The sequence below is a fragment of the Bubalus bubalis genome, chromosome 22 (assembly GCF_019923935.1).
Source record: "Bubalus bubalis isolate 160015118507 breed Murrah chromosome 22, NDDB_SH_1, whole genome shotgun sequence".
Lineage (NCBI taxonomy): Eukaryota > Metazoa > Chordata > Mammalia > Artiodactyla > Bovidae > Bubalus > Bubalus bubalis.
Genome location: NC_059178.1, coordinates 20,672,515 through 20,683,547, shown reverse-complemented (window position 1 = coordinate 20,683,547; position 11,033 = coordinate 20,672,515).

Here is an 11,033-nt window from a genome sequence, read left to right as displayed (position 1 = left end):
AAATTCTATGCAAATCACAAGTTTAAAAGCATCGGTTATATGTATGCAGAAAGGCTACAAGAGAAAAAGGACTTTGCTTTACTGTACCCCAAAGAAGACTACCAGCTCTGAATATTTTACTTCAAAAGCTTCTTTCAAAATACTAAAGAAAAAAGAGTGAAAGTCAGAGGAGTGTTTTTTACTTGGAGTCTGCAGTCAAGGGCTACTCCTGCTGCCATAGCAACCGGACTGCTAGGTGGCTTTGCAAAGGAAGCATCTCACCAGACCAGCTGCCTGTGGCAGCTGCCCTCATTTGCATCTTTCTCAGTCAAGTTGCTTCCAAAATGTTTCTAGAACATCGATCTCAATTTCATGAAACCTCAGTTATAACCCCCTCTCTGTTCCTCTCTAGCACACAGCCAGTTCCGCTCAACAAAATTCAAACCTTGCTCAGCTCTCCCCCTCCCTTCCTGCCCTGGTAGAAGATAGTGATTTATCATGTGATGAACCAAAGATTGCCAGTGACCTAGGAGATGGCCCTCTTGCATCTTAAAATGGAATGATGGGCAGAGACCTGTTCAGAGTTTTCATTTTGAGGCACTGCTCCCAATTATTTTAACTAAGACTGGTACTTGGAGAATGGAAGTAGGAAGGAATAGTGGTTGGGGCCTTGCGCTGTGGTTATATACACCTGTTTCCAAAGGTGCTCCCTGTCCCCTCCTCTCACCCCCGACCCCACCATGGAAAAAAAACTCTGAGGCAGAGATTTCTATACAGGAGTTTATCAGGGAGCACCACCTGTGCAGGACAGGGAAGCAGGTTGGGGCAGAAGGAGAAGTTCAGCTGCAGTTCACTTGCATTAGGGGCTCAGCTGACCCTGCCAGGTGCTACGGAGCTGCTATGGCCCTTCAGGGTCAGCCTCCCTCTGTCAGGAATTTAAGTGGGCAAAATCAGTGTGTCACTGAGACCTACAGCTCAAGGTCATTAGGATTGTAGGAACTCAGAGGTCCCACAGTTTTGCTGGCACCTGGAGAACAAACCACCTGGTGGTGCAGACGGTGCTGGGCTGTGAGGGTGCAGGCAAACAGAGAACGGCGCACTCAGACGGGGCTAGGTGTGCAGTACAGTGAGGACTCCTGTTCTTGCAGGTTGCTCCAGAAGCAACTCCAGACTTCTGTCCAGCACTTTGGAGCTTGATGCTGAAGTTGTAAAGAATTACTCAAAGGTGTTCTTCCAGACAGGAAAGCCCTAGGGCCTGGGTGTTTCTATACCTACTTCCTGATCGGGAATTCCAGTTATTAATGGATAAAGCTCTGGTTTTTGTGTGCCATTCACAGTGGTCTTTTTAACATTGCTTTGAGCTTACTGTTGAATTTATTATACTGGGGATTTTTTTTTTTTCCAAAAATGAGTGCAGTTTTCCCTAAATTCATGTATACAAAAACAAGGGAAGTTGCTTGAGGGCTGACTCAAATGGTTCTACTTAAAAACACTCTTAAAAATATATAGCAAAGTTATGCTAGTACCATAGTTTTATTTTTCTTTTTTGTTTTTGAAAGTTCAAGACAAGTCCTTTATAAAGACCATAACAGTGAAGACTGGTGCACTTCAAAAAAATCACTATAAATTCAATTTTTTAATTGTATTTCACATATACAGACATAAAGTTTGGAGAAATACAACAATGAGAACTAAATTCTGTGGGTATTCACTACACTTCACACTGTTTCACTGCCACTGTGCATTGTACAAAAGAAAATGTTTTCATAACTTAGTTGATTCAAAAGTAGATGCCAATGTTTCATGTTTTTGTTTAAAAAAGTAATTTTATATAATTAAAATTTTTATACAAAAAACAAAGGTTGCTGGGTAACTTTTGATGCATCAAGTTGGTTCAGGCCCCACTTGAAGGCTGCTAATTACTGGGATAGTTTTCCATTGCAGCCAAACAAATTCTCACAAACTCAGGACCAGGTCCTCTTCTTGAATTCACTTCTGAACTCTTTTCTGGCTTGTTCAGTTGTAGGATTGAGGTTCCTTGCTGACTGGTGGCCAGGTGTTACTCAGTCCCAGAGGTCAGTCTAATCCCTGTACATTGTCCTCTTCATCTTCAAGGCCAGCAAATGGTGTTGAATCTTCTCCTGCTTCTCTTTCTAACATCCTCTTCTGCTACCAGATGATGAAAACTCACTGAGGGCTCTTGTTAGGTTAAGTCTACCCAGATAATGTGAAATGCCGGGCTGGATGAAACACAAGCTGGAATCAAGATTGCCAGGAAAAATATTAATAACCTCAGATATGCAGATAACACCACCCTTATAGCAGAAAGTGAAGAACTGAAGAGCTGCTTCATGAAAGTGAAAGAGGAGAGTGAAAAAATTGGCTTAAAACTCAACATTCAGAAAACTAAGATCATGACATCCAGTCCCATCACTTCATGGCAATTAGATGGGAAAACAATGGAAACAGTGACAGGCTTTATTTTCCTCCTCTCTAAAATCACTGCAGGTGGTGACTGCAGCCATGAAATTAAAAGACACTTGCTCCTTGGAAGAAAAGCTATGACCAACCTAGACAGCATATTAAAAAGCAGAGACATTACTTTGCCAACAAAGGTCCGTCTAGTCAAAGGTCCGTCTAGTCAAAGCCATGGTTTTCCCATTAGTCATGTAAGGATGTGAGAGTTGGGCCATAAAGAAGATTTGATGCTTTCAAATTGTGGTGCTGGAGAAGACTCTTCAGAGTCCCTTGGACTTGCAAGGAGATCAAACCAGTCAATCCTAAAGGAAATCAACCCTGAATATTCATTGGAAGGGCTGATGCTGAAGCTGAAACTCCAATATTTTGGTCACCTGATGCAAAGAACTGACTCATTGGAATTGAGACTGATGCTGAGAAAGATTGAAGGTGGGAGGAGAAGGGGTAGAGGATAAGATGGTTGGATGGTATCACCAACTCGATGGACATGAGTTTGAGCAAGCTCTGGGAGTTGGTGATGGACAGGGAAGCCTGGCATGCTGCAGTCCATGGGGTTACAAAGAGTCGGACACAACTGAGCAACTGAACTGAACTGAACCCAGATAATCTCCCTTCATTAAGTACAGTTATCAACCTTAATTACATCCACAAGATCGTGTCTACCATGAAACGTAAGGTAGTCATGACAGTAAAACCAGGAATGGAAGGTCCTGGGGCCATCCTGGGACTCTGCCCTTCAGGCCCATGTAAAGGACTGAGCAGAATGTTGGAGTGACATGTGCTGTCTCCCACCCACTGGCTTCCTTTTTGAGGCTTGGAGACCAACTAAAAGCAATTTTCCTTGATTCCTGGAGGGACTGATCATGAATCTATCTACATAGGCCCAAGAAACTTTGCTTAGTGAGCAGACCCTGCATTTGTGGGGGGTTATCAGATCCTCCTGCAGACAAATTTGAGGATATGGCAGTCAGGGCCTTTGAAATGAAGACCCCCACCCCCACCTGTCAACCTGCAGGACATCATCTGCTGAGTGAACACTTTGAACACCAGTGGGTAGAGGCACTTGTACCAAACCTTGACCGGTTGTTGGTGCCAAATGGAAGGGAAATCTGCCTCTGCAGCACTTCCTCCCCAGTGCTCTTCCTGATAGGGAGTCCCTATGACCTTGTGGGATGGGGAAGTACAAGCATATAACACATTGGTTCCTCCCAGATACTCAAGTGCAGATGCAGCAGCAGCACAGCGACTTGGCCCGGACGCCATGCAGCCGAGTTTGTGTTAGCTTCCCCTTCCCTGCGAGGTCCCTGCCCAAACCCCGTCAGTTGAATTCAAGTGCCCTTCTCCCTCCAGGGCCAGGTATGATGGTCATGTGGGTGCCTGTATGCAACACAGCCAGGACAGTCTGAGGCACTCCCCAGCCTCCCACTGAAGTTCCCCAGCATGTTAGACGATTGTACTTGATGACACCCATCCCATCTCTAATCATTGCTTTCCTTAAAGCAGCTGAGGGCTGGGGGGATCAGAGGAGAGAGCTGCTGTGGGCCGGTAAGCAACCACATTTATTTTCAGTTTCAAGTGGCTCCTGTTCAGACTCAAGCAAGCTTCCTTTGATTTCAGCTCACCCCAAATTCTATGTCCTCATTGCTGGCACCATTTATGTTTGCTCTGGGAACCCTTTGACTCGGCAGCCAAGCCCCATTGCCTTCTGGCTGGGTTTATAGGGCCTGATAATCCTCCCTTCCTTTCCTGCCTGGGGGAGAGTGGGCAGTGGCCAGTGCACCAGTTGGAAGGCTTCTTCAGTTCTTGCCTCTCAGCCTCTAAACAATCATTAAGAGCTAACACAGTGAGAGGCGCTTACGCCCCACCAGCCACTACCTTGCAAGAACATTCATGTCCTAATCCCAGAAAGTCTTCATATCCCAACCCTCAGAACTTTGTTCCTCTTCCAGAAAGCCATGAGAATCCTGTCTTCTCTCCAAAACTGTCAAGATCTGTGGAGGGTCTGAGATTTTACCCTGCTGACAAGCCAATAAGTTAGCGTGTAACGGTACAACATTGTACTTACAGGTGACAATACTGTGTCGTACACTTAAAAACTCCTGAGTGTAGATCTCATGTTGTGTTCCTACCACAATAAAATAAAAACTGTAAAGAACCCAAAGAAAAGAAGGAAGAGGAGAAGGATGAGACAAAAAAAAAATCCTTCCCAAGGTGTCTATCCTCTTCATTTTTTTAATCAGGGAAATAGAGGCATAATGGTTATGAAGGTGGGCTCTAGAGACACACCTCCTGGGTTTGGATCCTAGGTTTTTTCATCTTGCCTAGCTGTGTGACCTTGGTTACTTAACCAAGTTAAGTAACCAAGTTACTTAACAGCTCTGACTCCATTTCCCCAGCTATAAAGTGGGGGTAATAGTATTTTATAGGGCTGCTATGAAGATTAAAGATGCCAACCCATGTAAAGACACTTAGACCCTGGCACTCAATAAATTATTACTGCATGAGATGCTGAATAAATTGTTAAAACAATGACCCATACAGAACATGTAAACTAATTAATCTTTGTTCCTAAAGGAACAGAATATCTGTACAAGATTTTTTCTCTCATTTATTTTCATCTACTGACCAAACGGCAGTAATGGTGGATGTCCATGTTCTTTTTGACAAGAAGGAATGGGCTTGGATTGATTGATGCCTGCTGTCTGCTCGGCACAGTGTCAACAGTTTTACATAAATTGATTGTTTTATCCTGCTCTCACAACAAGGCGGCAAATTGGGCATTTTGCCCCCGTTTTTCCTAAGAATGAAATTTGGCCCAAGGTTGAGTACTTTGTTCCAAATCACAGCGCCCAGCAGGTCTGGCTATGAATTCAGGTCTGTCTGATGGCAGCACACAGTGTATTGATGCAGGTGTCCACAGCTGCTCTGGAGGCAGCCACCTCATTTCCTGGAGCCACCGGAGAGAACAGAGATCATTATATATAGTTGAAGGGGTGCAGTGCTAGGAAGGGGTGCAGTGCCAGTTGAAGGAGTTACTCATCAACTGTCCCAGACTTTGTGGGTGTTTGTCTAGGTGTAATACTCCAGGTGGCCAAATCTTTGCTTTGATCGTTAACTGACCTGTCCTACAAGAAAGTAAATTAGAAAAAAATAAATGTGTTGGGACTTGAAGGATAAATTAATATAGATGCCTCGGAAAAGATGGGATAGGGCAATTAAGTTTGTAACTTGGGGACACATAATGACCAAAAAAGGCACTATCGCTAGTGCTGAACTTTATTCACATGTTGAATAAACTACCATTTAGTGAAACCCACCTGTTCTCAAAAAGATAGGTCACTGAAAGATGAACTCCCCAGGTTGGTAAGTGCCCAATATGAATCTGGAGATCAGTGGAGCACGAACTCCAGAAAGAATGAAGAGATGGAGTCAAAGCAAAAAGAACACCCAGTTATGGATGTGACTGGTGATGGAAGTAAAATCTAATGCTGTAAAGACCAAACTGCATAGGAACCTGGAATGTTAGGTCCATGAATCAAGGCAAATTGGAAGTGGTCAAACAGGAGATGGCAACAGTGAGCATCGACATTCTAGGAATCCGTGAACTAAAATGGACTGGAATGGGTGAATTTAACTCAGACCATTATATCTACTACTGTGGGCAGGAATCCCGTAGAAGAAATGGAATAGCCATCACGGTCCACAAGAGTTTGAAATGTAGTACTTTGGTGCAATCTCAGAAACGACAGAATGCTCTCTGTTTCCAAGGCAAATCGTTCTGTGTCACAGTAATCCAAGTCTATGCCCCAACCAGTAATGCTCAAGAAGCTGAAGTTGACCAGTTCTATGAAGACCTAGAAGGCCTTCTAGAACTAACACCAAAAAAAAAGATGTCCTTTTCATTATAGGGAACTGGAATGCAAAAGTAGGAAGTCAAGAAAAACCTGAAGTAACCGGCAAATTTGGCCTTGAAGTACAGAATGAAGCACGGCAAAGGCTAACAGAGTTTTCCCAAGAGAACGCACTGGTCATAGCAAACACCCTCTTCCAACAACACAAGAGAAGACTCTACACATGGACATCACTAAATGGTCAATACCAAAATCAGATTGATTATATTCTTTGCAGCCAAAGATAGAGAAGCTCTATACAGTCAACAAAAACAAGACCAGGAGCTGACTGTGACTCAGATCATGAACTCCTTATTGCCAAATTTTGACTTAAATTGAAAAAAGTAGGGAAAACCACTAAACCATTCAGGTATGACCTAAATCAAATCCCTTACGACTATACAGTGAAAGAGACAAGTCGATTCAAGGGATTAGATCTGATAGGCAGAGTGCCTGAAGAACTATGGACAGAGATTCACGACATTGTACAGGAGGCAGGGATCAAGACCATCCCCAAGAAAAAGAAATGTAAAAAGGCAAAATGGTTTTCTGATGAGGCCTTACAAACAGCTATGAACTGGGATAACCCAGAGGGATGGTATGGGGAGGGAGGTGGGAGAGGGGTTCAGGATGGGGAACATGTGTATACCCATGGTGGATTCATGCTGATGTATGGAAAAACCAATACAGTGTTGCAAAGTAACCAGCCTCCAATTAAATAAATTCATATTTTAAAAAAACAGCTATGAAAAGAGAAGTGAAAGGCAAAAGAGAAAAGGAAAGATATACCTATTTGAATGCAGAGTTCCAAAGAATAGCAAGGAGAGATAAGAAAGCCTTCTTCAGTGATCAATGCAAAGAAATAGAGGAAAACAATAGAATCAGAAAGACCTAGAGATCTCTGCAAGAAAATTAGAGATACCAAGGGAACATTTCATGCAAAGATGGGCTCGATAAAGGACAGAAATGGTATGCACCTAACAGAAGCAGAAGATGTTAAGAAGAGATGGCAAGAATACACAGAAGAACTATACAAAAAAGAGCTTCACAACCCAGATAATCACGATGGTGTGATCACTGACCTAGAGCCAGACATCCTGGAATGTGAAGTCAAGTGGGCCTTAGGAAGCATCACTACGAACAAAGCTAGTGGAGATGATGGAATTCCAGTTGAGCTATTTCAAACCCTAAAAGATGATGCTATGAAAGTGCTGCACTCAATATGCCAGCAAATTTGGAAAGCTCAGCAGTGGCCACAGGACTGGAAAAGGTCAGTTTTCATTCCAATCCCAAAGAAAGGCAATACCAAAGAATGCTCAAACTATCGCACAATTGCATTCATCTCACATGCTAGCAAAGTAATGCTCAAAATTCTCCAAGTCAGGCTTTAGCAATGCATGAACCGTGAACTTCCAGATGTTCAAGCTGGATTTAGAAAAGGCAGAGGAACCAGAGATGAAATGGCCAATATCCGCTGGATCATGGAAAAAGCAAGAGAGTTCCAAAAAAACATCTACTTCTGCTTTATTGACTATGCCAAAGCCTTTGACTGTGTGGTTCACAACAAACAGTGGAAAATTCTTCAAGAGATGGGAATACCAGACCACCTGACCTGCATCCTGAGAAATCTGTATGCAGGTCAAGAAGCAACGGTTAGAACTGGACATGGATGAATAGACTGGTTCCAAATCGGGAAAGGACTATGTCAAGGCTGTATATTGTCACCCTGCTTATTTAACTTCTATGCAGAGTACATCATGAGAAATGCTGGACTGGATGAAGCACAAGCTGGAATCAAGATTGCTGGGAGAAATATCAATATTTCTCAGATATGCAGATGACACCACTCTTATGGCAGAAAGTGAAGAACTAAAGAGCCTCTTGATGAAAGGGAAAAAGGAGAGTGAAAAAGTTGACTTAAAACTCAACATTCAGAAAACGAAGATCATGGCATCTGGTCCATCACTTCATGGCAAATAGATGGGAAAACAGTGGAAACAGTGACAGACTTTATTTTGGGGGGCTTCCAAATCACTGCAGATGGTGACTGCATCATGAAATTAAAAGACACTTGCTCCTTGGAGAAAAAGTTATGACCAATCTAGACAGCTTAATAAAAAGCAGAGAGATTACTTTACCAACAGAGGTCCGTCTAGTCAAAGCTATGGCTTTTCCAGTAGTCATGTATGGATGCGAGAGTTGGACCATAAAGAAAGCTGAGCGCCGAAGAATTGATGCTTTTGAACTGTGGTGTAGGAGAAGACTCTTGAGAGTCCCTTGGACAGCAAGGAGATCCAACCAGTCCATCCTAAAGGAAATCAGTCCTGAAGGACTGATGCTGAAGCTGAAACTCCAATACTTCGGCCACCTGATGTGAAGAACTGACTCACCGGAAAAGATCCTGATGCTGGGAAAGACTGAAGGTGAGAGGAGAAGGGGACGACAGAGGATGAGATGGTTGGATGGCATTACCAACTCAAATGGACATGAGTTTGATTAAATTCCATGAGTTGGTAATGGACAGGGAGACCTGGTGTGCTGCAGTCCATGGGGTCGCAAAGAGTCGGAGACGACTTAGGGACTGAACTGAACTGAACTGAACCTATACTCTGCCATTTGGGACATATAATGGAGGTTTTATGGAGACACTGTTTTAAATGTTCAGTAATAAAAGCAACCATCCACAGTTAGAAAAGTAAATCAAAAGAAAAAGTCTTCTTTTGCTGTAGAACTATCTGTTATACTAAGGGATTCAGGATATATTTCATTTATTAGCTTCTGTAACCTTTACACGCTATTTTCACTTTGTGGTAAGGGAAAAATGGGACAAGAACAAGATGATCTTTCCATTTTGTCCTAAAAGAGAAAACAGGGAGAATGAGCACTGCCTTCTTTTGGTTACACAATACAGTAATCTTACATTGTTAACAGTGAACATCTGGCAGAATGTGTTGTCATCACCAGATGAGCAGAGACAACATACCTGGCCTGAGTCAAGTTCTAGACTTCTTCCTCATAATATCTTTCTCCTGCAAAGTAATCACAGGGGTTCCAAACTCAGATCTGTCTTTTAATCATAGAGATACAGTGCTGGTGGGTTGTTCAGGTTCTTTTGCAGACAGCTGACAGCGCTGATCATATTTAATCATTCTAAAGCATTCAGAGCGGATGAAAATGAAAGAGACTCAAGAGAATTTTGTGTTTAGTCATTAGAGCCAATTTCACAATTGCCCCAGGGCCGAGAACTTGAGAGAGAGGCTGGGCTTCCTTAGATGAAGAATGCTGTGGCCGGAGGAGGCGAGGCGGGATGGGGCCCATGTCCACCTGCATGGCTTCATCTACACCAAGCAAAGGAGGAAGAATAGGAGGTCTGGGCTCAAAATTGGCACATTCTGGGAGTGTCCTGTGTTCTAGGGAAATTGTGCTACATTAGAAGGAAGCCTTGAGACGTTTACCAGTAAGTCCTGCCTGGGCCGGCCTCTCTGCATTAGCTGCAGGAACACCATGGTCACCAGTTGGGTATGATGTGTGTTGCATTAACAATGGTCCTGAAGAAAAGACTCAGTGAGTAGGTGGAGGGTATATATATATATATATATATTTTTTTTTTTAATTGAAGTATAGTTGATTTACATGTTGTGAACATTGTAAGCAAAGTACAAACAAAGAACAAAGAACAGCAAAGTGATTCAGTTATATATATGTTGCTGTTTAGTTACTAAGTCTTGTCTGACCCTGTGGACTGTAGCCTGCTAGGCTTCTGTGTCCATGGGATTTCCCAGGTAAGAATACTGGAATGGGTTGCCATTTCCTTCTCCAGGGGATCTTCCCAACCCAAGGATTGAACCTGGGTCTCCTGCTTGGCAGACAGATTCTTTGCCACTGAGCCACCTGGGAAGTCCTATATATATATATAAATTCAGGTTATGTATATATTCAGGTTTATGTATATATTCTTTTTCAGATTCTTTTCCAGTATGGTTTGTTGCAAGATATTGAGACTAGTTCCGTTTGCTATATAGTAGGCCCTGTTCATCTTATTTTATATTTAGTAGTATATATCTGTTATTTCCAAACTCCTGGTTCATCCCTCCCACCTTCCCCTTTGTAATCATAAGTTTGTTTTCTATGTCTGTGCGTCTTGTTTCTGTTTTGTAAATAAGTTCATTTGTATAATTTTTTAGATTCCATATATAAGTGGTATCATATGATATTTATCTCTATCTTACTGTTTAAGTAATCTTAAACGTAAGATTTGGAGAAGGCAATGGCACCCTACTCCAGTACTCTTGCCTGGAAAATCCCATGGACGGAGGAGCCTGGTAGGCTGCAGTCCATGGGGTCGCTAGGAGTCAGACACGACTGAGCGATTTCACTTTGAATTTTCACTTTCATGCATTGGAGGAGGAAATGGCAACCCACTCCAGTGTTCTTGCCTGGAGAATCCCATGGACAGAGGAGCCTGGTGGGCTGCCGTCTATAGGGTCGCACAGAGTCAGACATGACTGAAGTGACTTAGCAGCAGCAGCAGCAGCAAACATAAGATTACTGGTAATCTCTAGGTCCATCCATGTTGCTGCAAATGGATGACATTATTCCATTCTTTCTATGACTGAGTAATATTCCTTTGTATGAATACACCACATCTTATCATCCATTCATATGTTATTGGGCGCTTAAGTTGTT